General features: G+C 48.3%; 1 protein-coding gene across 3 annotated transcripts in view; it reads right to left on the reverse strand.

Moving 5' to 3' along the window:
* Window positions 1–27,675, reverse strand: part of mwh (multiple wing hairs) — a 254,309-nt gene that overhangs the window by 87,698 nt on the left and 138,936 nt on the right. The window contains exon 1 of one of the 3 annotated variants that reach the window (XM_055069499.2): window positions 15,190–16,054. The exons of the other annotated variants lie outside the window; for them this stretch is intronic. The gene's annotated coding sequence lies outside the window, so the exon portion shown is untranslated. Of the gene's footprint in view, window positions 1–15,189; window positions 16,055–27,675 lie in introns of those variants that run through there. 3 annotated transcript variants of the gene reach the window in all.

The raw sequence follows: 27,675 nt of genomic DNA on the forward strand, positions 1-27,675 counted from the left end.
TTTCTCTTCCACTTTTTTTTTTTGCAACACGTACAAGCAACGTGGAGCTATAGCGATGTCGACCAGCCAACCCCCCTTCTCTGCTTTCGTAATTCTTTTCGAGGTCGAAAACCTCCGCGAGCGGAGTATAGTATGCACAAACCGTCACGACGCAGGGTAAGCGCCGTCGGTTTAGGGTTACGCAACGAAAAGGCGGCGAAAGTCGTGCAAACACACCCGGTGGCTGAGGATGCCTCGCGGCAGCAGACGACGTCAGGCTTTCGGCAGCAGACGTAGTACGCCTGCTGCCGAAGCAGAAGGCTCTCGGATAGAGCCGGGTTCGTGATACGGCCATAAGTTGCCGAGTTTCTGCATGCTGCAATCTGCCGACGACAGGAGTGGGCGGGCTCGATTGCGCGTGAGTAATTAAAACGCGGAATGGAACGTGCGCGCCTGTCCTACCTTGGCTTGGCTCGGCGCTCCGTATAAGCGTGGTTGTTTCTCGTTTCCGTTGGCGAGGCTTGTTCAGCGCCACTGTTCGGTAACAAGAGACGCCGATAAAGGTTTTATGGCCTTGCGCGAAAATAAAGACAGGGCGCGTTTTAAGTGAAATACTGCCGACGCGCGTGAGTAAGACGTCAGCCGCGATGTGCACTCCGTGAATCCTCTGAAGTGCGTCGGCTGTTGCCGACGTCACAGGTGCTAGCTGCTGGTGCTTAAGGTGTACTGTACCAAAGTATGCGTGAGCAGATTATGTAGCCCTTTTGCGGGCTAGATGATAAACAAGAGGACTTCAGAATGCTGGCACTGAATGCATGGTTAGTCACGAAAGCTTATTCGGGACACGGGTTGTGTGTATACACGAGTTTAATCGGTTAAACACGTATGTGTCGTACATATCGATTAGTTTAGAACGATGTGTCGCTGAGCGGGCGTCTTTCATTTTTCAAGGAACTTCAAACGACAACACAAACGTTCTCAGTTCGCAAACGTTGTTTCATTCTCAAGAAATTTGCAATGCACCAGCGCAAGAAACCATTTGTTATAGTTGCTGCTTCGATTATCACCTTACAGCTTTAGTATCACCAAACATTACCGATTTTTAACAACATATTCATTTTGCACGATCCCTGTCCTGCCATGGAAAATGATTCCCGCAAGATACAATCTTTGGGATGCTAAAGCGAGTGACAATCTTACTTCAACCTTTCTACGCGTTCCACTCAGTTAGCTTGCATGTAAGGAGACAACATTAAACAGGCGTCAGCTGCTTTACCAATTAGTAGGATTTGCTGTGAAGATAGCGAAGAATTTGCAGTGTTTATATAGCCACAACTTCTAGCCCAGAAAAACCGGTGTTGAGAAGCTACACGAAGAAGACTCAACTCGTGTTCTCCACCTACCGAGACAGCACGCTGGGATCCGGTATCAGTGCACTCTGTGCAATGTTGTCCGATTAAGACTAGGAACACAAACACGCACACAAAAAGAAAAATAATGAAAAGAAAAGCAGAACCAAGAAGAGACCAGAGGGAACAACCACCTTCTCTCTTTCGGCAGATGAGCATTGCCGTGGCACAAAAACATACGATGCAGACGACAGGGCATCCATCTTTGGCGTAAAGGCCCAAAGCAGACAACGACTACTGCGCCAACGCCACCAGAAAGCGAAGAACGAACCGGAATGAAGGGCGTTGCATAGCAGAAGACAACCAGAAATGTGCTTGCGCCATGGGTGTATAGTATAAACCGCAGAGACGACGGCAGAAGCCGGGGCATCCATTTCTGCACACACGAACACGCCGACGTCGGCACGAACCGGAATGAACGGCGTTACATAGCAGACGACAAGCAGAATTGCGTGTGCAGCATATACACCCAAGATAAGGCCGAAGGCTCGGGGCATCCACGTCTGCACGGAACACCGTGCCACGAGCAGACGACTGTGCGGACCGGAATGAATAGTCCAGACGACGACCAGAAAACCGCGCGCCCGTTGTGCCTGTGCGTATATGTATGCGCTGAGCAGTCGACAGCACGCGCGCGCGCTCAGGGGGGTATGTATCCATTGCTGCACGCCGCACGTGCGTACGACGCGAGGAAAAGCAAACCACGCTGCGAGCCGCTGAGGCCAATGAACGCACCTTAGCTCGTTGAGCGTTCGAACGGACGCCGCCACGAGGAGATACCGGGCTTAGTGCAGACAACAACCTCGGCGAAAACTCGGGCGGCGAGGTGCTTGAGCGGAAAGAATTTACCGCGAACGTAGTACGTGCACGCGTTGCCGTGTGCTAAAGATGGCAGTGGGTAGTAGAGAAACTGCAGGAGGAACGCTGCGAAGATGGTGAGAGAAGGAGGGGGGTGCCGGTGGAGCGAAGGGGAGACTTACATTCAACATCGGTTTTCAGAAGGGGGGGGGGATGCAGGGGGTTACCCCTCCGAGCAAATTACAGCCTGCCAGAAAAAAAACACTCCGCCGGTCACGAAATATACACCCCGACGCCTGCCCTCTCCCCCCCCCCCCCCCCCCCACGCCCACCCCCGTTCCTTGCAGGATCCCTGCGATCAAGCATGCTTTTTGTGCCATCTTCCTTTTGTGAGGCATACGCTGCGTACTCGCGGGCCCCCCTGCTACCTCACCTTAGGATAGTCTTGCTCACGCGTGTCGGAGACCCTCTTTCACTCCTTCGTATTGGTTATTAATATAACGCATTATCATCTCCCACCCCCGACCGAGCTTCCCTTCTATCGTCGACCGCTCGCCTTACCACGGCGGCTTCGCCAAATCCTGTTATTACGACACTCTCTAACCCGATACCTTCGTCGAATCGTGATAGACGCACGCGTCTATACACTGCAGGCACTAGTGGTTCCCTCCCGACAATCGCTGCGGCGGCGACGGGCGGCCCCGACTGCCCACACTTGCGGGAACAGGAAGCTCACCCAGCGTATCTCTATATTCAATATTCTCTCCACAAGAAGTCTACTTAATACCGTTAGGAAAGCCAGCTTAATGAAAATCGATGAAAATTCCTGGCTTTTTCTTTCTTTCTTTCTTTCTCTCTCTCTCTATCGCTATAAACTTGGGTGGAATCTGACCCGAATCGAGCGGTAGGATACGCACCTCAGTCGCATTAAACACCGTTGAACTACAGATGGGCAAAACGAACAAACGGAGGTTTCTCGAAAATTAATGAGGTCCTAACAGCATTCTGAACTAGAAAAGTCTGAGTCGCATATGCAACCAGCAATTCCATCCGCAGTTTAAGTGTCCTTTCGGGTATATTTTAACATCACGACTCCATCATGTAGCTTCTCACAGAGGGCTCTAACACACAGCAAGGAAAAAAATAAACTGTATGCACGCTCATATAAGTTAACAGGACTGACAGGATGTCAACTCATAATAAGAATGATTAGCTTGTACAGATTGCGTGCAAAGGTCACTTGTGGTCCCAAGGGGTTGTTTCAAAGCCTCCGCCGTAAAAGTGATAAAATTCTGCCTGGATATACTAATTCCTAGCCGAGTTATTGAATACAATTAGTGTTGAAGTTTAACATTTATAGTGCTCCATTATAAGGAGGACGGAATAGTGTCTACGTTGGAAGTGAACTGGAATACCATCGCTCCAAGTCGGTGTTGGGAAGTTTCTGCTTGCTACAATTAGGCCACCAATCAATGCATTGAAGCAGACAGCTGTGATCAAAAGGCCTCATCCCAAGCAACCTCATACTAGAACTGAACGTCGCGTTGAAGCATTATACCCGTGTTGTACACAAATGGCTGTTTTTTTGCCGAGAATGCCAAGAAATCCATGTGTAGAAGACGGAAGTGAGCGGGAAAAACGTGTCCTCGATCTGTAGGCACGTGACAATGAACTTCCTAAATCTGATCAAACGTGCATCCAATCATGCTGGCTAATCAATCAAGTAGTACTAAAGAAGACAAATAGAATCTTGTCTGTATCGATATTTACGTAACTTAAATTTGAGAAATTTATCAATCTTGCCCTCGAAGCTCCGTCATCACTAAAGGACCACTTCTCGCACGGTAATTTTATATAAGGACGACGGAAAACAGCACCCCATAAACACAAAAGGGACGGCAGACACGGTTTCAAAACTCTGGCTAACGACCTTAAACGTAGGTTTTCTTTCAAACCATTCACTGTAGAAGCTGACCCATGATTGAATAGTAGAAGAACAAAATGCTCAATTCCTCTTCAGTACGGTTGGTGTTGCAGCTACTAAAAAAATACTTCTTAAGGAAGCAAACGAGCAATGACGTCAAAATAATTTGAGCTATGACTAAAATATGCCCTTATTTTCCTTTTCAGATGCACCGATAGTAGACACAGGTGGGTTTCACTACCCCAGTGGCAAAACCTTATGCTAGCACTTGTTGCCTAACGCTCATTACACGACTTTAGAACGCGTCGGGGGCAAGAGAGTGATGCTATTACTTCCTTCAGCTCTATTATGCACTGTGTTCTTCGCACTTATCTTTAGCTGTTCGTAATATGACACCATGCATTAAGCCGTGACAATATTATTTCATACATGTTATTGTGACCTTCTCTACTGTGTAACGCTGCATAAAATTTCCTGTATCATAGTATAAGCTCTAAGCTGGAATTACATCGCTTCACCATTGCTCACTGTCGTATGTAACACTGCACATTGTACCATACCACTGTCGTATAAATATTAACTTTGTACTGTAACACTGTCCAAAGGTGCCTACATCATTCTACACACTCTAGCGACTCACCTATATCTCCTCATTACAGCTGACTGTATATAAACGCTGGCTAGAATATCAAAAAGTGGATATCTAAACATCTTCTTTCGGGCCCTCGCTTTCCCGAAAACGCACTAAAAGTTAGATTTGATTTGACTTGATTTATTTTATATACAGAAAACCGTAGTTTGATGCAGGTATATATAAACTCGGACTTCAGCCTCAGGAAATTCCTGTATGCAAGAAGCCTGTCCTTTCGCTGTACCCGCAAAAGAAATACTACAATAAAGCAAAGTGCCATGATTCAGGAAATGCGGACGGAACAAATCAAAATGTAAACGAGCGCAAGCACAAATTTTGCCTTATCAGGAATCCCGTTTCGACGAGAGGCATTAAAGCTAACGGTGTGGGATGAAGGGAAGATAGAACGTCAAAGGCACAGCCCATTAAACAGCCCGACACTCAGCCTTTCCTCTTCTGTTGGTCCGCCTTCTTATCAAACGCTATGCGCGACATGATGCACGAAAACGACGTAACCGTGAGCGGCTTTCTGATTGCTAATGTCGTGAGTACACGGATGCTGTCTCCGCAACGTTTATAGGAAGCCCGGGCCATGCTTGCGCCAAAACTGAAACCCCGGAAAAGCAAATTGAACTTCAGTTGCTGCTTTTTCCGTCTTTCTTTTTGTTATTGTCAATATAAAACGGGATTTGAGCAGCAGTACTTCTAAGGGTCACATAAAAACTCTCGTTTCCTAAAACGAAACCCGAAAAGCGAGTTTTGATATGTTTTGCGTTCAGAAATATGTGACCCAGCATAGGGGAAGAAAAGTGGGGGGAGGGTGTTGGGGTACAGTTTCTCTTCAAAATTGTACATAAAATGGGCAGAAGTTCGTGTCAAACCAACTGAATCGAAAAGAAAGCAGGAAGCAGACGATAAAGTGTGAGCAGACGACCTTGAATTCCTCACCCCGCAGCGCTTAGCCTGACCCCTATCGGTATCTCCAGGAAGTTACCGGTCGCGCTGCCTGTGCACGAACATGACGGAGTCTTAGGCCATCGTGGAAATGAAAGAGAGAAAACAGGAAAGGGAGAAAAAAGAAATATTGACTGAAAGGGAATGCGAAAGAAATATAGAAGAAACCTGTTCCTGAAACGGATTGCCGGGGACGCGTCATTTGCTTAATCTTCGTTCCTTCACATGCTTTGTCTATTTTCCTTTTTTTTGCGCCGTCTGTCCGGATTCGCTTTCCTGCCCGCTTCGTTTTCCTTGATTTTGCTTTCTTTGAGGACTTAGCTTGAATGCACAGACGTCTTCGCCTTATCGCGACCTGTCGTTTAGCGAGGCGCGAATCCGTGAGTCTTATCTGTCCGCGTTAAGCCCTAGAAACACGCGGGAAGACGATAGACTCAGCGGTGCCCATGTGTCGAGACAAATTCCGGTTGGTATTAGGCCTTGAAAGGCACTTTTTGTTTTTTCCTTACGCGTCGGTTTTCTTTTTTTTTTTTCTTTCTTCGGCACTATACGTATTTATCTCGGCTTCCGAGTTCCGTCCTTATCGGGATTTGTTTTCTCACGTGTGCTGTGGAGGAGTATGGTAGGATGCAGCTCTATTTCTCGGGCATTAGGTGTCCGTGCGAAAGCTCTGGTGTTCTCTTAGGACATTAGAAGGTCTTGTCCTGTTCTGCAAAAAAACAAAAAAGGAAAGCATAGTCGACAAGTCAATTTTTCTCAGAGCCGTGCTGGCGAAGGCGTCTGCTACGCTCCTCACGTCTGCTCCTAAACATCTCAGGCATCCTTTCGCTCGAAACAAAGTGACGTGCTCGCAGACGTGCTTGTACCCCTTTTGCATATCACGGGAATCATAACCTGCCGTGACAATGGCGCCCCACCGGCCATTTTTCGAAAGTTGTACGACCGCAGACGCAACTGTCCACATATTTAAGTTCCAAGCGTTATTCCTCGGCTTGCGACATCCGCACGAGCACCCAAATCACGTGCTCCACCCGAGTCGCCGAAATGTGTCGTTTGCAACGCTCGATACCTAGTGCAGCTGCACAAACTGGCACTTCTGGTAGGCGGAAAACAAAAGCCAGAATGGCGGTTACGGCAATCGCAAAAGCAACATGGCGAATAGCGTCGTATGCAACCCTCTATCATGCTGCCCTGTTCGTCTGTTCATGCAGACGTATGTCCGCATGAACAGTCATCTCTTCATGTTATGCAAAATACAAGCATTAAGAAATGATGGACAGCAGACGACAAGAACCAGGCAATTTAAATTATGTCTCCTGTACATGTCGGCGTATTGCGCCGTCTGCGCTGAACGCTACGCACGGCCTCCTGCTGTCGTTTGCTCCCAGATTCTCGCCAGCTTCTGGTACTAAAAAGCAAACGCAAACAGCCAAGCAATTTTCGTGTCGCGCCTTGAGCGAGCTTAAGCGTTCGAATGTCGTATCAAGGGCAGATCCAGAAACCAGGACAATCGCGCATTCGTGCGTTGGAAGTTTCTACGTGGTGCTTATACGCACTTTGCCGTCTGCTACGGTATCTGAACGTTCCGAAGCGACGACGGTGCCACTAATGGACGCCACCATTAAGTGTCTTGACTCATCGGCACGCGTCGTCTGCTCCGCGCTCCAGAAGCGAAATGACGGCATAGGTGATTTGACATGGCCCTTTGATGAACGCTTGTGGTCAGCCCGCTGTGGATTGCTACAGTACGATCTTGTGATTTCGTAATGCTGACATTTTTGCGGCCAGAAATTTCCTGAGGCTGAGCATAGGTTGCTTCACATTGGCCAACAGCGCATTCGGTTTCACTGTTATGTGGAACACGTGAGCGTGACATATCTAGTACTTTCACCTTTGGAGTTCCAAAGATGGCCGCAAGGTGGCAGAAGATTCATGAAAGTCGGCATCAACTTGAAAGTCGAATGAATCTACAGTGGAAATATTTGCAATTCCTCCAAAAAGAAAGAAGGCTTTGTAGCGGAAGAAAAAGTCAGTCCTGGTTTGAGGGTAGAACATGGCCCAGTCGGTTTCCCCTAGGTGTATTTTTGAACTGAGGCATTCCCTCTGATGTGGCCAAAGGAAGCGACGTCGATGAACTGCGCAGTCGGGCAGAGACGAAGTAGTGTCGTCTGTCGCAGTTTTTCTGCTCCAAAGATGAAGTACTCCAGAGTACCATAGAAGGAACTTTATTTAAGGGATATGCTCTAAGAAAAAGCTTTAGCACGCGCCCAACTCTGGTACCACCTATTTAGATAAATATGAAACGCAGAAATGCTTTTCTGAGATAATCCGAACCGAAACCCATCTTGATTAAATGTGTTACACTTGAGACAGGCAAGTTCTAGAGACAGCTCGAAGCGCGTTTTTGATCTAGGGCCTTAATTTTTTTGACACACATTGTTTAAAATGAAAAAAAAAATATATAGAATCACGAAGCTTACAACTCCATAACTCTGCACCAAATACAGATATCGAAGCTCTGTAAACTGCATCCGGTAGAGCATCTAAAGTGAACAAATTTGTTATGTCAATCTGTTACAAATGTTACGTGAAATTGTCACAATGTATACGAGAATTTTTCTAACGTTCCACTCTATTATTAGTGGTGTAGTCAAGAGCCATGTATAACACGTAAATTTTGCCCGCTTCAGATGTATTATTCAATGCAATTTACAGAAATGTGATATAATATTAGATTCTTGAGTTACAGGGTTATAAACTTGATAGTTTCATTTTCTGGAAAATTGCTATCTTCACCCAATTTTATAAAAAAAAAACGTTGGCGGCTTTTTTTCAAAAGTACACTTGCTACTGTCACTAGATGTTAACATTTTCTATCTGACAAATCTCATCCGATTCGGTGCCGCGGTTGCCGAGAAAAGCGATTTCTACTTTCCCATGTATTCAGATAGGCGCAACCGGGGTAAATCTTCCTCTTAAAGGTTCACATTAAAGGGACCCAATATGGTATTAACGATTCAGTCGAACTATATAAACTACATCTTCGACACGTCCAACAGGTCAGTACTTCCGCACGCAGACTCTTGATAAGTTATAAAAAGCGCAGCAGCGAAAAGCGGTGACGCGACTTTGAAGAAACCGCACTCGCTGCTCGAGACGTCATCAGTTTGATCAACGTTTGGTCGTCAGTTTGGTCAAGCTCGGAGCTAATGAAAGGTAAACTAACGAGACAGATTGTTTCAACTGGACTAGTAAATTAACCACCACAATAAAAAAAAAAACACTCATACCGCGGGAAGAGGCTTTATTGCCCAGCCAATGCGCAAAAACGAAATACTGGTGGCCACGCCAGCTTGAAGTTCCCGTACTATTCGCCGTGACGTCATGGATTTTTGAACGGCGTCTGCTCCGGCCTAGTTGATCTTTCATCGGCAAATATCGACTGCACTGTATTGTACGATTGCCGAAGAATGTACCTCGCCAGTCTCCATAACATTTACTGTTCTACAACTGCTCAAATGTAATGTCAAACGTAGCTGCGCTGGAGTTTCAGCGCGAAATTATAAAAATGAAACCTTGACCTTCATTTTCTCGTCACGTATTGAACATATTACAACAATACAGACAAATATAGGGCTTTACATAACACCTTATCAGTCTAAATTGAGTTATTGCTTCTTTTTAATGTTCCTTTAAAGAGACTGACAGCCGTTTTTTAAGTACCCAGTTATGTTATGATTGAACGAAAAACTTACCCTCGGTAGTGTTTACCCCTGCAGCGGTTGCTTCCAAAAGCGCGTGGATATTTCCTAAGCAGAATTTTTCAATCGGAGCAGCTTCTAAAGAAGGAAGAATCCCTCCTCCAGCAACGCTGAGAACTGGGAGCGATGCCGACAGCCCTCCTCGCAAATTGTCAAAGCCGCCCATCGTCCTCCTTTCACAGGAGTGGGTGCAACTGTGGCTAACCACCTACATTTCGAAGTTTTCGATCACTTTTGAAAATGAAAAGCTGGTACAATAAGTTTGCGTTGCTGTACAGGCATCTGTTATACTTGTGCCTCATTTTTCCCGACGTACACGCCTACGTCACGGTTGGCTGCCGCCCGGCGTCGTTATTCCGCCACAGACGAGCCAAACCAACTAAACGAAAATTAAGGCGAAGGGGGCGCCACTTTTTGACTCTACAAACGAAGGCCTATTGGCTCATTTTAAATTAGAAAAAAAAAACATATTGCAGAACAAAGGGCACTGTATTTTAATACTAATAAAAAGACCAGGAACCGGGTACACTAGTAAATCACGTGAAAGTCCTCTTATGCATCTTTATGTTTTCTTGCCGCGCGGGGCGCCAAAGGTTATTTTTCGCGACCCTTACTAAAGAATTAAAAGATATAAATCGACATTTAATGAGGAAAAACAGGCCTCGTTTTAGCCATTACGAGAGGCACGCTTTCCATCAGCGAGTTTATCTCGATTGATGTTCTGAGCGGTTGTCGGTACCTTTTAAGATACTGTCAGTAAAGACATGATAAAATCCTATTTTAAGGGTATCAAACGCTTGACCTAATGAGTTTTGATAGAGATTCCCACACAGAAATGGCCAAGGCCGTGAAAACGCCTTGAAATTCGCGGCGTTAGAGACAGACACACCAGCGCAGCGATTCGCGCGCGAAATTCAATGTCAGAAACGTTGCTCCTCATTTTCGCTGCCATTGACCAACTCTACATCGTTTCCGATTCAATGAAAGAGCGCCTTAATAGACTGTTTCGCCATTCCGAACTAATTTAGCATCGCTTTTAAGCGTCGCTACAAAACTGGACCGCAGGCAATCGCTTCCACTAAACCACTAGGCTGAACGGAACCGCTCGACAGACAAGTGGCCGTAAAGCCTCACGCTAGCAGAAAGATGGTCGGGCCATGCGGTGAGACTAGAATTCTTTTTCCTCTCTGCGAGTTCCAAAACAGATATGCGAAGTTCCCTAGATAAGAAAAATAACTAACAGATAACTCACTTAAAAAAAAAGAACCTCATCGCAAGAGTACTGGCCGAGTTACTACAGTATAAAGCATAGGATAGAAGACTGGATTCCCTGCTCGCGTGTTTCGTTTCGCCCTCGCTGGTTTCAGCTCTTCTTCGCAAGGATTCTTCAAAAAAAGCAAAACATCAGCGAATCGCCGCGCGCTTACGTGTATAGTCTGGCAGGAAATGCCCCGAATGACTTTGCCCGGGCCGGCCCAAGGAAATAACTGGTGCGCGAAGCCGAGCCCGAAAACAGCAGCTCAAGAACGGCCACCACGCCGGAAGTACGGCACCTGTCCGAGAGGGGTCGCGAGGTGCCGCCCCCTGGCGTCCACAGCAGCCTTGCAGTAGCCGTCCAGCATCCGGCTTTCGTCGCAGTTGGGTGAGCAGCGGAGCGTTAAATCTGGCGGTGCGCCGAGACAAAGAGAGACGTTTACGAGCTACGAAAAGGTCCGGAAAGTCCAGCGTTTTCACTCCCCACATTACACTCTTGTTTACGTCTTGTTTGTTCGCCTTTGTCGATTGCTTTCTTCTGACGCGTTCTTGCGCGGTCTTTGCGAACGTTGCGTTTTGATTCGCGAGTTTTCGCTACCCTCCGTCCTTTTTATCAGAGAGTAGATCTCTTCCTCTCTGCCAAGCATTCTCTTCGGTTCGCTGTTTTGATTTCTTTCTTTCTTTTTTGCAAGACGCGCTCTTGCACGGTCTTTGCGAACGTCGCGTTTTGATTCGCGAGTTTTCGCTACCCTCCGTCCTTCTTATTACGAGTAGATCTCTTCCTCTCTGCCAAGCATTCTCTTCGGTTCGCTGTTTTGATTTCTTTCTTTCTTTGTTTTTGCAAGATTGTTTCCGGGCATCAGTGGGATAAGGTCGCTCACGCGCTCGATGCTTCTTCAAATTCAGCGAACATTAGCGCGTTTTAGTACAATGTAATTAACAATGTAACGCTGGAGCTTGTGCATTCTACAGTACTGTGCACGCATTCCTGAGATTCATGCCGGCTGATCGCGAGATCTGCCTAATAAACACTGATGTATGCACGTAACGATGAAGCGCGACAACTTCCACACGCTAAAGTACACTTGTTTTCTTGTTCTCCCTTTAGTCCGTCGCTTACATTTCGAACGCATCGTCTTATTATTGCACGCTGTTTGCGGTTATTACGTTTCCACTCGCGAGTGTGGAAAAGCCCAGCCGAATTCCACTAATGTCAAGTTTCCAGGTGGCCCAACTTCCCGCATGAACTATATAGTTAGGTACGCACAAAAGTGCTCAGTTAAAGTGCGCTTCGCTCAAATAGCTCCAAGCCCGCAAAATGTGTGCAATAGATCTTTCTCTCTTTTTTGATTCAGCGAATTCGGCAGGCGACTGCTGCCTTTTGATTTAGATTCGTTTTGTTTCACTCGAGCCTCAATCACATATTTTTCTGTATTTGTCTTTTTTTTCCTTTCCCGCCTCTCCGCAAGCCCGGAGGCTCAAGTCACGATTCGCGAAAGACAAAGCTCTCGAGATCACCACCATCATAATCGTCATCACCATCATCGCAAGTTCGGCTTCGCAGTAAACTCGCCGAGACTCACGTTTTATTATGCTTTCCCTCTTTTTTTTTTTTCATTCTGCCACTCTCTGCCCCAAACCAAAAGCCAGACGCCCATGCGCAGCAAAGACGTTTTGCAAGCCCTGCTCGGGGAACTCCCCTCCCACACAAAAGACAAAGAGACTGCGTTCTGTCGCCACTACCGCACGGACACGCATGCTCACGTTGACCGACGATTCTTTACTACACCCTACCACGCGGTGGTTCGCTTTATCTTTTTTACCATTACCGCCTTTGCTTCTATTTCTATTCATTTCACGCACGCGTGTCCACAGCTATACCTTTTCCAAGGCCCCGCGCAGTTCCGGTCCAGGAGGGACGGCAGAAAACGAACTCCCCCTGTTCACTACAACCTCCCCGCTTTGCAGAGCAAAGTTCGTCCCTTCCCTCCGCCCCCTTCCACCTCATCTGTACCGTCCGCCATCGCGACGCGTAGTGGGTTACAACGCGCAGTGAGCTCGCCATTAAAAACTCGTTTGCCGCCGCGGATATGCGCGAAGCGCATGAGCTTCTTCTGTGCGCCGCAGCGTCGCGTTTTGTTCTTGGAGCTTTGTTTTCCGCGACGTCTGCTCCTCGAGTAGTATAGCTACGGTGTTTCACTGTCGGGGCCCCTTCGTCGCCGCCCTCTCCTCCTCACCCCGCGTCCTAACCTGCCCTCGGCGAGAACGTTGCATCTTTCCTGTGTCGTCAGCCTCGTCGACCCGCAGCTCGCCCTCCTCCTCCTCCTTCACCTCCTCCAAGAGTCCAGAAGTCGTGCCTGCTGAGATGACGCACGCTGACCTTCTGGGGCTTCGGAATGAACTTGGCGCCTGCTCTTGGCGCCCGCCATCCGAAACGTCCTTCACCTTGGCGCGACTATCGCGTGCGCGTGCGGCCGCACTGCACCCGTGTGCGCACGCGATCGGCGCGCCGCGCACAATTCGGCGCTGCTGTGCTGCGGCGGACATCGCCAAAATTTCGCCGTGCCGTCGGGTGCCGCCGTGTTTGCGTTTTGAGCCAATCGGAGAAGTCGTTGCCGCCCTTCGAACCAGTCACAACCGACAGGGCGGCGGCGAACTTGGCGGTGTCAAAAACTGGCGTCTGCCGCCAAACCCCGCTGCATTGTCAACTTTCACCGTACTGGCACTTAGAGCCAATCAGAGAGGCCGTATGCCGCTCTCCGGAGCCAATAAAAACTGACAAGATGGCGAGTTTGATAATATGGCTGAATTTGACGATGCCCGGAGTAGTACTCATTTTTCAAATTCTGCCGTACTGCTTAATTTCGTCATGCTTTTGTTTCGAGGGCCAATCAGAGCAGATGAAGTGGCGAGCTTGACGACGTGAAGGAATTAGACGCACGCCTGTAAAAGCTGCGGTAACCTTGTCGTCTACTTTTTTATCTGACCTACCAGACAGCCTCGATGTTCAGATTCACTAAGCTTAGCAAATAACGCCGGTTCGCGGGCCCTTTAATTCGAAGTGGTGCAATATTTGCGTCTCACAAGAACGCGAAAAAAAAAAAAAACATTCCGGTCATGAATCAAAGTTATCTGTCCGCAGGTCACTAAAGCTTGACGTACTTTCAGGAAGTATGCGTAATTTCTATCAAGACCATTATGATCCTTCCAAATCAAATCCCCGTCTATGTAGACCACATACATTTAATATAGATATGAAGAGCTGTATAGGCGAGTAAAAGCTTTCCGTCCTGTTTGCAGGTGCCGTAATCAAATTATAAAGGGTATGCCAGCAACGTTAGAGCCGATAGCGAAACGAAGTAAGAAACGAAAGAAGCAAGCTGACCGGGAAACAGTATCCGCTCAACCCTGTGGCCTGCTACGAAGTGCTGCACTGTCGTCAGCGACGAAGCCCGAGAAATGTTCTTAAAGAAACGACGTCATCTAAAGTCGAACAACGTACCACATCGAAGACTCGCCAGTTTGTTTTCAAGGCGGCGTTGCTTCCTCAACGCCCATACGTGCTGCCAGGCAGGAAAGAAAACAACAGAAGGACAGACGGAAACGGAGCAACTGGCCAGACGACAAGAAGCACGCTTTGCGTCGTCTGCGCGGCGAATACACAAAGCAGACGAAGGCAGCTGACACGCACGAAGGCATGCAGACGATCGTACCGCCGGACAGTTCTGACGGGCAGCCGTGAATCTCGTCTGCCGGAACCGGAACACCCGGCGCTAATACGAGCAACAAACAGCATATATAAACGGCGCAGACCGACAAGATACAGTATACGACATGGAATCGCCAACGGAAGACGCTTGGATCCCGAACGGTATAGCTTGTAGTTTCATCTCCCCTCTGTAGCTCTTTCGGTTTCTGGTTTCCTTTTGTCTGAATATTTGTATCTATTCAACAGCAGAAGACAGAAGGCCGAAAAGCAAGCCCTGATGGTTCTAAACGAATGGCAAAAGTCATCACGCGATGGGTAATTAGCGCCACCGATGACGTCGGAGCTGGCATATGAAATCTTCGCAGCCCTGTCTGCAGCAGTGTCTTTTTTTTTTTTTTGCTGGTCTCTTGCACACTTTTTCTAGTAATGTGATGTACCTGTCTCTTCTTTCTTTATCAATTTTATTGTACATATATTTGTAATATGTGAGCATATCTTGAGAAGTGTACGACGGTTTCCCATCTGTGGTCGAAGGCAATCATATTTTTTTTTTTTTTTTGAAGTCAAACATAACTTTGTAATGAAAGGAAATGACATACATATTAATTTCTTTTCTTTCTCTCTCTTAGAACCATACCATACGCTGAGCAAATACGCTCCATTAGGGTCCACGAGAAGGAACAATGCGAGTTGATTGAATAAACCCAGCAGGCAGAATCCATTGAAGTATGCAAGCAGATAACACAATAACAAACAAAAGTATCACTCACATAATATAAATCCCGTCTCTTCAACAGACGCCACCACTGTAATTCTCCGCGGCTCCCGGTTGAACAGAAGACGAGCTGGTATCACGTCAAACACCGAGCAGACGGCATTTTGGAGGCGTCGTCTTCAAATCCCCGGCCGATCCGGTCGCCGGATCCCGCTAACTTGCAGACGGGCATACTCACGATAGGTTTCGTAAAAAAGAAATGACCACTTCCCTCCGTTCTGAAGTCCAGAGTGACCGAACCTCTCATTTAAGCCCCGCCCCTCGGCGCACACGCGTGCCATTGTCGTCTGTTTGGTGCGGAGCAGAGAAGCACAATAACAACGGAGAACAGAAGGCGCTCAAAGGAAGTTGATAGAACAAGTCGTGAGTGCGCAGTCACGTTCCTCGTGCCACTACCGCTGGCGTCAACGGGGAAAAAAAAAAGAAAATGAATCTTCCGTTGGTCGCATGGCGGCTTCGAAGCAATATACGACTGAAAAGAATCGAAGATTGGCTCGATAAATGGCAACAATGGACTTCCGGTTTCGCGGACGTCTTGCCGGGCAACTATACAGTGAGATAAGTGAAGTGATTGGAGTGCTACTACTGCGGTTCTTTCTTACAAGTGGAGGCAACAACAACAAAAAAAAAAGATGCATAGCGTCAAACATCGTTTGTTTCGAGCCTCAAGAGAATGCAACGCACAGTACACGCACGCCGTCTGCACGCATTTCTAGCATTATCCGGTGTGGCGCATGAACAGACGACAACGTACTATACGCTAGACGACTGCGACACGTTCCTGACAACATGTATGGCACGCTTCCGGCACGATCGTATGGCACCGGCGGCACCTACCCATGGTCCAGTGGCGTCGTGGGCTTGTTAGCTTTAAAATGGCCTCGCTCGTTCTTCTTGTTCAACTAGTTGAGTCTATTCATGCGTGACACTTTTGGAAATATATTCCAATTTTGTTTCCAACAATGGGAATTGGCTTGCCGCGGCGGCGTATACTAGAGGCTTAGGTAATGTCTTGCTCCAGAACAGCAGGTGCGTTTCTGCTTCGAACCGAGACGCAGACGACTCCCGTGTGCGTGAGCAGACGAAAAGATGTGATCACTTTCTGCATATGCTTTTCTTTTTTCTCAAACTTTATCTTTCTATCGTCTCTGCAGTTTTCCGGAACCAACATGGGGCATCGTTTGTTGCTCTCTAAGCGGCATAACAATTAACCGATGGCGTCACTTGAAGTGGCGCTGTTTCTCCTTCGCTTTTCAAGTTCAAAGTGCAAAGGCCATTGTCTCTGCAGACGCCGGAAGAAGTGATGCGCCGGCAGCAGCTCCGTATAATAAACAGAGCCTGCAAAGCAGAGCAAAGCCGCAGCCACGGCAGCTGGCCGTTAAACACGGGGATCACGCGCCGCCATTGTTGGAGGTCGCTGCGTCGTCGTCTGCTACCGCAATTAGACGGGAACTTGGCTTGGCTTTGTTTTGCGCACAAAGACTCGCCTTAGGCTCGCCGCTTATTCATCCTTCCCTCATTTGTTCGCCTTCAGATTGTTCCCTTTCTTGTCGGCCGCTCATTCCACCCGCTTGGTCGACCGCCGAAAAAGAACTTTCAAGTTCATTGTGACGGAGGCGAGAAGGTCATAGCAAGGATGCAGATGACGCCAGGCTGACGATGCAGATGAGTTAGGCCTATGTCCGCTCTTCTTGAAAGGGTCATCGTCAGAGTTCAAACGAGCAAGGGGCTGCGTTAGGGTTATAGCGGAAGAAAAAGTTCACTCGAGACTGGCCAACGACTTCCCGTTCTAGAAAGAGACAGGGCGATGATAATGATCGTAATTAGGATTATGACAATCGTTGGAAGGCGATGACGTTGCAGACCACGTCGTTTCGGCTCTTGACCACTCCTTTTGCCGAGGCGGAGAGTAAAAATAGAAGGAAGAGCAGCAAAGAAAGTAAACGTATGGCGCAACAGGGCACTTCATGCGTTCAGCGAATTGAACGACAGTATATATATCAACAAGAAAGGCGTATAAAATTTAAAACAGGTGTGGTGTTTGGAGTAAATTTAAGTGGCCATGTTGACTTTTACGTACGAATAGACGTATACCATTTTTTTACGTGGGACATGGTACTCTGTCATTAGATAGAACCACAGTAGGTGCAATTAACTTCTTGCCGAAGGAATGCGTTTACACAGCTGAAGTGATTACTTATTCGGATGATCACTTCTTTAAAGTAATCACAACGCAGGAGTGGTTCACTTTTGTTGTGGTCGTCCCTGCTATGTGTGGACGAAGACTTCAACGTATTGCATTGTTGACATTTTTTGTTTCTTTTCTCATCAATCTTGCATTTCAGGACAGCCTGTCCTAAAAGGCCAAGCCTCTCATTTTTCTACATTTAAAATATATGTGATATGTTCATCGCCTCTAGAACAGATTAACCTGGTCACTGTTCGCATCTGTGAACGGAACGGTTCAGAAAATTGGGTTATGACATTGACAATCTACGGAGAAGGACGAACGTCCTTATCCAGCGCTCAATTACGATTGCACAGATAGAATTCTCATTGTTATGCGTCTTTACAATGTGCAGTCACGAGCAAAAGTTTGGAGACCACGAGTATCGGAAAAATGAATAAAACTTGATATAGCACAGCTCTGCAACGTGCAATTGCTTCAATACATTGACATCGGTTTGTGCCAGTCGACGTTAGCCGACATCCTCTGGCTGCGAAAACATCAATTTTTTTTTTTCGCGGTACCATTTGTCTTCCAACATTTGCTCGAGACTGTACACATTTGTGTGCACATTGAACATATGCAGGTTACCAACAGTCTCTACATTTTAGCTTTTTAGATTGATGCGACAAATCTCATCGGGGATGTATCGCTGATCTTACTAATCTCATCAAATTCGGTGCAGCGCTTGCGAGAAAAACAATTTCCCCGCTCCCATTTAGTATTAAGATAAGAGCACCCAAGGTAAAACTTCAATTAATACAGGGAAGTTCGGCCGTCATTTTCGCCAGTCAGTGACCAATGACTTTCAATTTTAGCCTTTTTCGGTGAAGTAAATGCAAATACCCTCGCACGAATGACGCATGATTGTCAACTGAATCTCAAGCGAAAGTCAATTAAATCAAACAAAAGTAAATAGAAATACAGTAGAACTTCCACAGTGAATTTTGTGAGGTTAGAGCTTTCACAGAATTTTGGCATGTATAAACTACCATTCCGCATCTCGTTAGTGACATTTAGGCACACGGTGTGGCATGGCTCAAGTATATTAGGCGAGCCCTAAGACAAAAGGCGTTCAAGAGAAACGGCTACCAGAAAATATTTAATCTCAATAGAAGCGAAAGAGCACTTCCAGGATGAGTTTTGTCAGGTTATAGGTTTGAAAGAACACATTACCAGGCTAAGCGATTTAAGTTTAGCTCGTTAGATTCTCTGAAAATACTCGATTACGCGATGTTCAAGGACATCAGGTAAGGCTTAAGCGAAAGGACGATGAAGTGAAAAAAAAAAAAAAAAGGCTAACGTAGCAAATGCGGTGTGGCGGCACTACGTAGGTGTGTACTTCGATGGCACGAGCGAAGGCGATTCTCACACGAACGTACAAGCCGCGTCACTCAAAAAACGCTTGCTCAACAAACTGTTCATCACAGCTCGGGTCATCGGTTACGCGGATAATCGCGTATAATCCCAGGCGGACCCGTCATTACCGGTTGCGTCACCGGGCGATATCGTCGTGCGAGCAGACGGCCGGTTAATTAGACCGGTCTTTTACTCGACCCAAGAACGAACATACAACAAAACAAGAAAAAGAAAAGGGAAACGCGTATATTAACATCACTTTCTTTTCTTTCTTGTTTAGTCCGTACTGTAACCTGCACAAGGGGCGACCACCTGTGAAAGTCTTAGGAAATTCAGCGTCGAGAAAAGAATGAAAGGGAGAAACGCGAGGAGATGAAGTGTTTCGTAACTTTTTTGACAGGCGTACGGGCGTCGCAACAATGTTTACCTTTTAAGGACGCGGAAATAATTGCCCGTCGCGGCCGACGGGGTTACGGGGATCGGTTTGGCCCCCTTTTGTGCGAGTGAGATTGAAGTTTGGGGCGAAGGAGCGAGACTAAATGCCGAGTACACTCGAATTCGCAGTAATAATATTGAAACAAAACAAAAACAAAAAAGAAAGGCGTGTACGCAGAAAAACCCGACCGTGACTGACACCTCGGTTTCGTAACTTAAAGCAAGCCGCGGGAAAGCGCTTATCTTTCGCGGCTATGTGATGCTACAGTCTTCGAGCGAACGAGCGAAGATACCGAAGGAAATGACGGGGGTACGATAGGAGGCGTGTCCGGACAAGTTTGCACATAGTGCGTGCAATTATCTTATCTAGAGGCGCCTGCGCTCGACGAAGAAAACAAAGCACGCGCGGGCACCAACACGCACATAAGCCACTGTTTTGAGGCAACAACAACAACAACAACAACGACAACCAAATTGGCGCCGTTAATATTCTACAAGCTCTCCGTTCCTTAACAGTGTACTACTTGTACAGCTTTGAGCCTTTCTCCCTTTCAGTGCGGTTCACAAACCAGCAAGAAACTTCTCAGCGGCGGAAGTGTTGTCAATGAAGAACACACAAAAGAATGGTGAATACGGAGACAACATATAGCGCCAATGGACGATCAACCATGAGCCGTCGTTGGGTCAGCGTGACCACTATTGTAGATGCAACAAAAATAGACATTGCACCGCTACTAGCATTGTGTCAACATTTACCCGACCTTGGGCCCGCAATGGGTCAGCACGGATCGAAAGTGGCGCCTAACATTGGCCCAACATACGGCGCTGCTGGGGTTGTTCACTTCGTTTCTGCCGGCAATGGCTCAAAAGCTCATTGGTCGCTTATGCTCCAAAGACTATGCATGCAAGTGCAAAAAAAGTACCCTACCCAACGAACTAGCGTGATTTAAGCATGTCTCGAGTCACTGGAGCGTAGAGATGCAGCTCACCACTGGGTGACGTCATGCGCAACAGCTGCCACCGTTATTATGCAGCTCCCCACCGCGGCATTGCCCTTTAAAGGCCGCCCCACATTCAGCGTTTTCCCGGCGTTTTCTGGCGTTTTGTCACCCGGCGTCGCTCGGCGTCGACGCTGAGGCTGGCGCCAAGCCAAAACGTCGTGCTCAAGGGACACCAGATCTCGCCGCCGCCGTCAGAAGCGGCTCGACAGCGCCGACCAATCAGCGCGCGGCAGGGCGTGGCCGCGCGCTGCTGGCAACTCTTGCAAGAGGCTTCCGCAGATTCGCAGTTCGCGCCGCCATTGCTGTTTGTTTGGTTGCTTCAATCATGCTACCGGCGAACATCGATAACGAGCTTCTTATAGCCATTGTAGAAGCAAGGCCGATATTGTGGCAGACCAAACACAAGGAACACAAGAATCGTTTAGGAGGTTTCTGGTAAAATAAATCTGGTCACATTGTGTGACGCTGCGCTGGCGCTGGTCCGCGTGCCGCTCGTGTGGCTGGACGCCCTCTCTGGCGCCGTTCATGCGACCACGCCGGGAGACGCAACGCCAAAAAACGCAGGTAGAAACGCTGAATGTGGGGCGGCCTTAACGTGGACAACCAGGACGTCGTTTTCGGCGTTGAAAAAGTTTTTCTTTTTTTCTTTTATTCTTGGTCTAATAAGGGTTGGCGCTCTCCTATCGTTCGCTTCGCTGAACTCCTTGTGCACGTGCCATGCATAAACCTTGCCCATTGCCTCCGAGATCGGATACTGGCATCGGTTTGCCACCTGCATTAGCGACAAGCATCAGCTAGGTAGGCGCAGCTTTGCTTGCCTCGTACTTTGAAGTTGGGGTGGCCAACAGAGATATGTAAGAGTGTTGCGAGGCACAGAGCAACTGTCTAGTTTTCTGAGACGTAAAAAGGTGCCACGAGGGTTAGGCAGATAGGTTACGCTGCGCCATTGTAGGCGAGTTACATTTGCCAGCGTAGGAGGCTTCGTACGTCAAACAGCACAACGTTAAATGCACGAGACTGTCGGTGACGCCATACTAAAATTCAACAAGACAATCCCATTGAGTTACAAACGGTAACAACCGGCCGACCCCTACCGATTGCATATTGGTGAAAAAATAGTAATCAGATTGCATTCAAGAAGAAAACATCAAATTAGAGAGGATCAAAGTAAGCAAAAGAAGGAGAACAAATAAACAAAGGTGAATCAAAAGAAAGCAAACAAACAAATAAAGGAACATCAATAGCAGTAGCACGTACACTTTTAGCTCCCTTCTTAAGATAAGAAACCGCATTAAAGACCAACCGACACAGGCTGACATCAGTGATATATACCTTCCAGCTGATTGCGAATCAAAATGCACGACAGAACCCGCACGCAAACTTCTCGCCTTGTCTTCGCGCCTGCACGCTCAAATCACGATCTACCCCCCTCACCCCTCTCATCCTGCACCCGCCGGGTAATCAGGCCTCTGATGCCATCTTACAGGTCTCGCGAGCACCCGCCTGCATCAGCCCCTACTGTAGACAGTCATCGCGATTACCTGCACCTGCCGAGACAGGTTGCGAGGCGGGTGTTCCGCTCCGCATGTTCCCGTGATCGCGAGCGCATCTCTGTGCGGGCTCCGGTTCACTGTGCACCGGCTAGGTGGCGCTCACGCATGAGGGGACTGCTGCGGCTCTTCGCGTTTATCGCACCTCCCCCCCCCCCCCTCCTTCCCTTACTCATCCTCCTTGTCTTGCGTTCGTGTTTTTCACGTTTCACGTCCGACGGGGCAGTAATCGCCTGCTCGTCGGCGAAAAATCGGCCAAGCGTTCGCCGCGCCCCCCAGCGGTGGCGCTGGAGGCGGCGGTCTCGCTCCGATGCCCCCCTCCCCGAGCACCTGTTGCCCGGCGCGCCACCTGCTGGAAAAGCTTTCGCTTTTGGTGTGGCCACGTGTGTGGCTTGTTTAGTCGGCCGTTCTTTCTCTCTTCGCTGCTTCCTTTCGATGATGGAAGATTCACGTCAGGCCGTTCCGTGTTAGCTAGATTACTAAGCGGCGCGCGCCTGCTTTGCGTGAAGGGCAGATGTCCAGCTTCAGAGAAGGCCCCTCGTAAAGGAGGGCGCTCACGTGAAAAGGAGGCCCATCTCCGCTCTACCGTCCCATCGTATCCACTCGGCTTTCAATTTCCTTCTAGATTTTATTCTACTTGGGTCGACCGCGCCGTTTTGTGAACAAACATTTTATTCACGAATTTATTACAGCAGCTCGTCTTGTTCCGTTTCAAACTGACAGGGAGAGTGCAATGGAAAGCGAAGACGTCGATCCTGCTACATATGTCCGGCTCACTGTATCCGATGGAAGTGATTGCGATATCGTAGATAGAACATCAAAACGAGTACAATGATATAACAATGAAAAGAAAGCGCGAAGCCAAGCTGATCCTTACGAGCGTCCAACAAGAAATTCAATAACATGTTGGGTCTTTTTGGCACGATATTTTGAAGATGCAATCGCAAAGCAAGGCGACAGGACAAATGAAGTGATTGCGCTTGTCATGGCCTTTGTACCATCTTTAAATGCTGGTATTTCTTCTAACGTTCGTATAGATGCGCAGAAAATCGTAAGCAAAGCAGCAGGCCCATTCTAGATCGGGTATAGTACGATCAATCTGGCAGCAAGCCCAACTTAGAGTAGTCTCATCTAAATTGTTCTGTTTTTCCCCCCAATTCACTACATAATCGTGGAGACGCGTTTGTATTCGAAGCAAGAAAGAGCGTGGTGGCTTAAATACAGCAGCACACAACGCGTCATCAAGTGCTCAGAAGACTCGTACTTCTCCACACGGGTGCACATTTAGGCGCATCTAGTTGGACGGATGTATCTATCATTTAAAAACGCTAATCCACCGCTGTGTTTGAGTGGATGTGGGGCTTTCTGCTGCTGAGCGCAAGGTTGTGGGTTCGATTGCCTGCCCCGGTCAATCCCCAGCAGCCACCTCCTTCCGGCTCTGCTCTATATTTCTTCACATGCCTTAATGGATGGATGTATGGATGGATGTATGGATGTATGGATGGATGTATGGATGGATGGATGGATGGACGGACGGACGGACGGACGGACGGACGGACGGACGGACGGACGGACGGACGGACGGATGGATGGATGGATGGATGGATGGATGGACGGACGGACGGACGGACGGACGGACGGACGGACGGACGGACGGATGGATGGATGGATGGATGGATGGATGGATGGATGGATGGATGGAAGGCTCTTGTTCTTATTTTGCCTAATGTACTAGCTATCTTTTTGAAGAAACACACACACACACACACAATTCCTAGCGTCAAACCTTCTGAAACTCTATTGGTAACTTTGTTTCTGTACGCCTCCGCCGTTTGTGGCCTCCCTACTTTTCTGCTACCAAACCTCCCTTCACTTCTTACTAATCTCCTATCGCGGACGTGCTTACTTTCCCCCTGCTATCCCTGAACCCGAGGACATTAAGGAGGCCAGATGAGTCTAAACCGACAGCTGGGTAGACATCATCCCATTCTAATAAAATACGTTCCGTTGTTTCCTTGGCTATGCCGCAGGATAGGATAGGATATCCTTCCACGATGGCGCATGCCCTTTGAGAGGGATTGCCCAAGATTCGCACGGTGTTAGGGAGATGCCGTTATTAAAAAAATGGTAAAAGTGTCAGGTGAGAAAGGATAAAAATAATGTTTGAAGAATTTAATAGAATCGCCGGGAAACAACTATGGATTCCTGCACGGCTGAGCAAACATCTATATGGTAGTCTCTAAGAGAGGAGGCTCCTAGAGAAAGAATATTTAAAATGGAAAAATTTAAACCAAGTTGCCTAAACGTTGTATACTGCAGCAAGCACATGCTTCTTCTTCGTTGGTGTATCTCGCTTTTTAACTACGCGTTCTAAGACATCGTGACCGCGCTTCGAGAAGTAAGAACCTTCCCTTTGAGTTATCGTAGATTGCTTATTTCCTGATCTCGTTTCTTCCTCTTAGGTAGTTACTTGTAGCAGGTTTATTTTCCATTGCTGCCACCCATCCGACTCCACTTTGGTAGAAGTTCCGTCTTGCGGCAAAACCAGTTACTCACCAAGCTATGACAGCACTAGGTCTTTCTTCCTCTTTAAAGGGAGAGGGCGAGTTTAACGGAAATGAAAGATGTCGGTCCAACTACATGCCTGAAGCCTACATGCCAGCATGGCTGGTCAAGACGGAGCAGCGCACTGATTCTCCGCTCTCTTCTACACAAGTGACAAGACAGGAGACCGTAAAACGCTCGGTGGTCGTGCATACGCTAGCGTGGAGAAAGGGACGCTATACTTCTTGAGAACCTACAAGAGCAACCACATACGTGCATGCAACATCTCGTGTTTCCAGAAGGGTACGTCCCTCGTGTAGTTCTGGAGGAAGCTTCTGGTCTTTTTTGCCGCCTTCCTAAGAGATGCCGGTTTGATGGAGGAGTGGTAACGTACCCTATAGCGACACTAGCTTCATTTACATGATCTCGGCGAGAAGGGGGTCGAGACGGGCGTTGAGCTTTCCCAGTCCGACCTGATCGCGTTCACGTGCATCTTGTCAAGAGGGTCGGGTGAGTCAACTTACCCCGTCGAAGTCAGGTTGGCCCAACTGGCTCCGATAGTCGCTCGGCCCGAACCGCTATACAGCGTTTTCGTGAACTCGAACGACCCGTTTTCGGCCCGACAAGCCGACTCGACGCGACTTTACCGGGCTCGTGCAAACGTACAGCTGCTGCGAGAGGAACTCGGGGGTATAGCAGCTGCCGGCCTCGACTGCCAGGCTAAGCCAGCCTGTAGCCACAGTCCGTCTCAACCGCCACAGTCTTCCAAGAAACACGCTCACACAGGGCCTTCCGTCCACCTGGCTCACCTGGTGTGTGTGAAGGTGACGTCACCCAACCGTTTACTACAGACAACTCTAGAACCATCCGTCGCGTGGGTGTGCCGCACAGCGTGACAGGTGGCCGCGTCTCGTGGGACGGACAATAATAGGCGCCCAAGTCCGAGAGACAATTTGCATTCGCAAAATGGCTGGCCGACGTCCAGTACGGCCAGACACTCGACTGTCCAGGCTCATTTAAACGCGGCTCGATTTTTTGCTCGCCGCGTCGGCTGCTCCCTACTCCGCCGTCGTGGTGTGCGCGCCAAGTCGTGTAAACCGTCCTTGTTTCGCGGTAGCAGCCCCCCAAAAATTTGTTAACCGTTCAGTGCTTAATTATACGCCGCATAGCGTCCCAGTGTGTTCTCCCGTAGCACACAGCGAAGGCGAACGCCATCTGCTATTGGCGGCGAGGAGTTACGGAGTCGCCATCTATCGGAAGCGCCTCGCTGGCGTAGTATGAGGGATCACGTGGCGCGCTCCTCATAGGTTTTGCTGTCAGCGCTCACTGAAAACACCACGCGCGAGCTCTCCCGGACATTTCTATAAGTACTTTCGAAACGAGATAAGTTTCTTACTGTCTAAATAATAATCTTGGGCAAACTGAAAGCACACAATCGTTTACAGACGCTATCTCTTTTCCGAATACGTACAGTGAACGCCACTGCGCGCGGTCGCCGCGATGGAGTCTCCCGAACCGGCTTCTTGCGTGAAAGGTAGGTAAATGCTGAGAACAAACTATGTGAAATATGTTCTTATAGTGTTTGTATAACTAAATGGAGTGTAATAGAACGAAGCCTCAATGCAGCGATCGCGCAGATTCGCAGCGACCGACTGCGCGTCTGCATGCTTGTCCGCGCACTGTTTCGCTTTCTCCGCGCGCGCGTTTTCGCACCGTGCCATGAGCTTTAGGCCGCAGAATATGAGCATTTGACAGTATACAAGCAACCATTGTTGCGTGGGCGCTATCACAGCTGTTCAAAAATAATTTCATTGTAGACACTTCGACGCCTGATGTGCCGTCGCGACGATTCAATATTTTTTTTTTCTTCTAAATTCTTTGACCTTTCAATACTATTTCTCGAGTTGCGTCGCACTGTATGTTTATCGGTGTTCTCAGCGTGCAATTTCCCGCTGCTCCTTTTTTGTAATCCAGTGCATTTATTCATAACACAAACATGACCATATGCCATGCTTTTTTTTAAATGTGCTTCTTACCGCTGCCTTTCCACTCCACTGAACTTGCCAGTATCTATAGCATCGACAAGTTCATAGACCAAACCGTCACGACATTAGTCGGGCAGCGGACTCGGGCGAGCGTCTCAGTGCGCGTTTTCAGAACATCGCAGACCGGGCGCCGTTGCAGAAATCTTCCTCGCGTCTGTGCTTGCTGCATACCCGAGTTGTAGCCGATGACTGTTTGCCGGTTTTATGTTTCGCGAGCCAAGCTTCACGCAGCTTCTTGTCCTGCGGCTACGTGTGAATAAGGCTGACACCGGCCTCCGTTACATGCGTCCGGCCCTGCGGCACCGAGCAGTAGCCTACCATGTTGCGCGCCTTCAAAGGCAGCCACTACCTATTGTAGTGCTTTCAAGCGTTGTAAAGGAGACACTCGAAGCGGGAAAATTTCGCCACTAAATGAGGACCGCAGCGTACGAGGGAATTTAAACTCGTTTTCAGCTCGCTTCGGCGCGCCCGAAGCAGCCGACGCGGCCGCTATGTCCACGTGATCCCTCCTAGCACGTCACGCCGACGGTGGCGCCAGCTTTTCCAGTGGTGGAGCTCGAGGCCAATATCAGCGAGGGTGAACAGCGCGTCACTTAGCTACAGACGGTAGTTTGTATACCAAGTAATAAGCATGTTATACAAATAAGAAAGAGCGGCCGAGACAACTCGTTCTTGGAGTGCAGACCGGCTTGAGTCATCACCCGAGTCAGCCATCTTGGTTGCCGACGACTTGGCTGTCAACTGCAGCATGCGGCCCGAGTTTGTGCACGCCACATAAGTTACTAGATGCGCATGCCAAGTAACGTTGATTGTCCTTGTTTTGTGGGCGTCCACAAGGTTATTAGCCGCTGAGTGCTTGATTGGGCCGTGCAAAGATAAGCGCCCATCTGTTGCATAGATGCTGCGTTGAAGATTAAAGATCTAAGGTTGTCAAAATAGCCAATCGCCATGATCAAATACTTGTTCTTAACGCTGTTTGAGTCGACGCCAAGGTCAACCATCACTGGGGACGATCGGCAATGGCGATGAGCTGCTGAGCGCACGAGGTCGTGGGTTTCGTCTGCTGGATCAAATCCAACGAGGAGCACGAAATGCCAACACACTTGCATACACACATATGAGTGAGCGTTATAGAATTTCGGGTTTGCATAACTGGTCCTAAACTCTCAACTATACAGCGCTGTCAATAATCCAGTATTTTGTTGCCGTGTTAGAACAAATCAATCAGCCCAAATATCTACCACCCAGCTGGTTAAGGTCATACAGCTTCATTTTAAATTACAAATGCCAGAGCATACTATCACGCCGCAACGAACAGCG

Source organism: Dermacentor andersoni, chromosome 8, assembly GCF_023375885.2.
Source record: "Dermacentor andersoni chromosome 8, qqDerAnde1_hic_scaffold, whole genome shotgun sequence".
NCBI lineage: Eukaryota > Metazoa > Arthropoda > Arachnida > Ixodida > Ixodidae > Dermacentor > Dermacentor andersoni.